This window comes from Limulus polyphemus, unplaced genomic scaffold (assembly GCF_000517525.1).
Source record: "Limulus polyphemus unplaced genomic scaffold, Limulus_polyphemus-2.1.2 Scaffold254, whole genome shotgun sequence".
Lineage (NCBI taxonomy): Eukaryota > Metazoa > Arthropoda > Merostomata > Xiphosura > Limulidae > Limulus > Limulus polyphemus.
The window spans coordinates 562,923-567,006 of record NW_013665864.1 but is presented as its reverse complement, the minus strand read 5'-3'; positions in this window follow the sequence as shown (position 1 = coordinate 567,006).

The following is a 4,084-nucleotide window of genomic DNA, read 5'->3' as shown; positions in this document are numbered from 1 at the left end:
GTTAGTGGTTAAACCCTAACAGGCTAGATTACAGGGTGATGCAAAAGTCAGGTAACACTTTAAAATAATTCCGAAATTCATAGAGTAAACTAGAAATAAAATCAGCCATTTCTCGTGTAGAGTTGTAAAAATGAATGTAGATAAAATTATCAAATTTTTATCTGACATAAAATTAATTAAAGGTCAAAAATCACTGATTCTGGAATCAAAGGTAAATCCACATGAATTGGCAGCATCCATAATGAATATTTAAGTTCAATAATTCTAGGTCTCAACCCAGTTTAGACACTTAATAGAACCATGTTTTTGATAGAACGGTTAGACCATTTTAAATACTGGGCAGCAGAAAAGTCTTTTTTTTTAGATATTAATATAAGATTTATGGGTGTAGGAAGCATATTTTAGAGCTGTTTGGGGTTTGTCCAGTATCCTGATGGCTGTATGTACATTATACCCCGTATAAGATAAATATATTTGAATAACTTCCAAGCAATCTCTTTAGTCATCTTAAAAATTGTTTTGATTGTATTTGTTTGAAAATGTGACCGTAAATTTCTTGAACTTGCAGGACTAATAACGTGCATGCATTTTATTTTTTATGTGTCCATGACGAATGATACTAAATACAAAAATGAAATGACATCAGTATTTAGATTTTATTCGAGAAAAAAATTGCAAAAACAAACTTCACTGACACTAGTCAAACCTTGCAATTGCAGTTTAACTGATGGAGTAAATTATACATTTCAGTTATCTCACTTTTAAACAAAACCTTTAGCACCTCAACCGTTGTACTCTCAGCTAGCTTGTAAATAAAACTCAACCTTTGTTACATGTCATATGATGTGGTGCATGCTATACCTCAAAAACAGCGTTGTTTTTCACCAAAATAGCAGCTTTTCGGATCGTATGGGATATCACAGTATTTGTCTAACCACGCTTCACCACATTTGTAAGAGAGTGTGTGTGTGTTTTACACGAATAGATAAGTTCATATAATTTTTATACAGGTTACAAACTTTTACTATAAGGAATGAAATTATTACAAATATATATATATAGTATGGATAACCTTAGCTTTACTGATTGAAAATAACAAACAAACAAGTATTATATTATATTTATACCATTAAGTAACTGCTTCTATTGACTTGATGTTACGCATAACATTTTATAAATAGAAGTCAATGTGAGCTCTTTCATGAATTATCATTTTTGTTAGACGTTCAAATAAAATCGCACTGTAAAAACGCTTGTGTTAAAAACAACATAAAACTGCTGTTTGAATGGTTACAACATGCGTTCAAGATGAAAACAATACAATCATATTGGACTTAAAAAACATAAAATGAATATTTCGTACAATGTGTTGTCTGATGAACAATCTTTGTGTTGAATTCTATACAATGTACAGATACTTAATAATATATATAAATTAAGGCATTTCATAACATAAATTAAGAGTCCGAAACTGAGTAAAAACGTCACTTTAAAGCTTAAATCAGATGAAAAAAGGTTTGTTTCCATGTGCTACTCCTAAACGGTACCGGGTTCGTTCTCCGGCAGGGATGCCACCACCATTGCCTGGTCCCAAGTCCAGGATGAGAAAGGAGGAGGGTTGGGCGCGGGGCTAGCAACTCCGCCCCGTAAAAACCAACCTGCTAAAAAATTACTGCAACAACAACTTCCGTCGGCGAGGTGTTGTTGGGGCCCTATGCTCCAGTGGGAGTCTACAGGGATTATTACTATTATTATTACTCCTAAACGGCTCAAACTGAAACTCGTCATAGATAAGCCTTTTCTTCACAATAAGAAATCTTGCTATAAAGATGATTTACTATGTGTATGTGCGTGTGTGTTAGTATCTGTCAGCTACAGTTGGTTGCCTCAATTACCGTAATTTTTGGAATCTGTCCAACGGTTTACATAGGCTATCTTGTTTTAGAATTCTTGCCCGAAAGAAAGGGGTATAAAATCCTGAAATAAGGCATATTTCCACCTTTTTTATAGACTGTTAGCTTTGTATTTAAATACCCACATACTTAATCAGTTAAATAAGTCAATTATCATCTTCTACGAAGTAGGATATACAATTACCATCTAATTTAAATAAAAACAGTTTTCAAATGAAAATCGCTCGTCATTTGTGTTATTACAAAATCAAAAGACTTGTATATTTATATAGCTTTAACAATTAATTGTGTTATAGTTCACAAAAGTTTATATTTGGAGAACAGAATGTGTGTTGTTGTGAAATAACGTAACATTTATGTTAATTTACAACACATTTTTTTTTTTTTACTTTGTAGGTCTATAATTATAATATTTACTTGCTTGGGTGTTTTGCGTGTTAAGCTAGCAGCACTTATTACACATTTTACTTAATACAAATGATTAACCATAATTTCCAGTCAGGGTGTGAATTTCTTAGCTTTTCTAAGAGCATAAGGTTAGTTCGAATACAAAAAAGTAGTTATTATATTTTAGGACAGAAGTGATATTGTATAGTGCAGCCAATGTCAATTCTCACAGGAATATATTCAGGTTTTACAATTATAAATTGTTAAACTAATCAGAGAGTGAATTTTACAAACAACCTCGAAATCGGGATGTGAAATTTCATTTAGGGTGAATATTTACAAGGCTTTAATAACCACTGTTAAGTTTACCACCGTCAAAAAAAAATATTACACCAGCTTTCTTTAGCTAACTTCTAGCAAGTTGTGATGTTTACTTGATGTTAGTATACATACCATGGTGATGAATGTTTTTTTTTATTCAGAACGTCATTAGGACCTACAAAAAACAGCTCTTTAATTACCAGCAAGTTGATGGGATGTAACTGATCTTAGTATACATGCATACATATATGTATACAAAAATCATTAATATCTTATCCTCTTCACAACGTCACCGGAACCTACAAAAAACAGCTCTTTAATTACCAGCAAGTTGATGGGATGTAACTGATCTTAGTATACATGCATACATATATGTATACAAAGATCATTAATATCTTATCCTCTTCACAACGTCACCGGAACCTACGAAAAACAGCTGTTCAACCATCAGCAAGTTGGAGTGTCTAATTGATCTAATTGCCATGAATATTTTTATTACTTTTACGTGTAGAGACAGAAACACTTATTACTAATTATATTTACTACAAATGATTGACCATCATTTCCAGTCAGAGTGTTTGTTTCTTTGTTGATAAACGTAAGGCACAAGATGGGCTAACTGTGATCTGCCCATTACGGGGGGAAGGGGGGTATAAAGCCTGCGTAGTAAGAACTATTTTAGTGTCATTCAACCTAACTTCTGGAAGTGTTTTGAATATTCTAACTGATGGATTTCATAGGAGAAAGCGGGTTATTTTTGTTTGGTTTATTGAGTTACAGAGGAGATTCTTTACATAAATACATAGTTCATATTTCATTCATCAAGCTATAATTATTTATATTAATAAAAAGGTCCAGAAAATGAGCTTTGGTTGTTATTGTTTCATTACATGATGGGCTATCTGTGCTCCACCCACAACGGGTATCGGAACTCGGTTTCTAGCGTTGTAAGTCGTAGGCATACCACTATGCTACTGGGGAGCAGTGAGCTTTGTATTGATATCTTCTTTATATTTCGATAATATGACTATTTTGATTCAGTTCAACTACATTTATGTTAAAACAAGTTACGCTCTACTTACGGACTTACAACGCTGAAATCCGGGGTTAGATTCCCCGCATCGGACTAAGCAAGTAGCCCAACGTGGCTCTAAAACAAACAAATTATCTCTCTCTGCCTTTATTTATTTCCTTTAAACAATTAATTGTATCTACGACAAAAGGTTTGAAATAACCATATATTACAAAATGTTCTTTTTTTAAGTAATGTCTCGTAATGAAAAAAAAATCGAAACTTAAGTTTCTTTGTTTTCTATTCCAGCTATTTGATCTTTTATCTAATGATTAGCTAGGTTTTACAGAAATGCTTGTCTCTCATCAGTAGGTCACCACGTCTGAACAGGATAATCATACACACACACACACACATAACAACTGTATATTTGTTTGTTTGTTTTGGAATT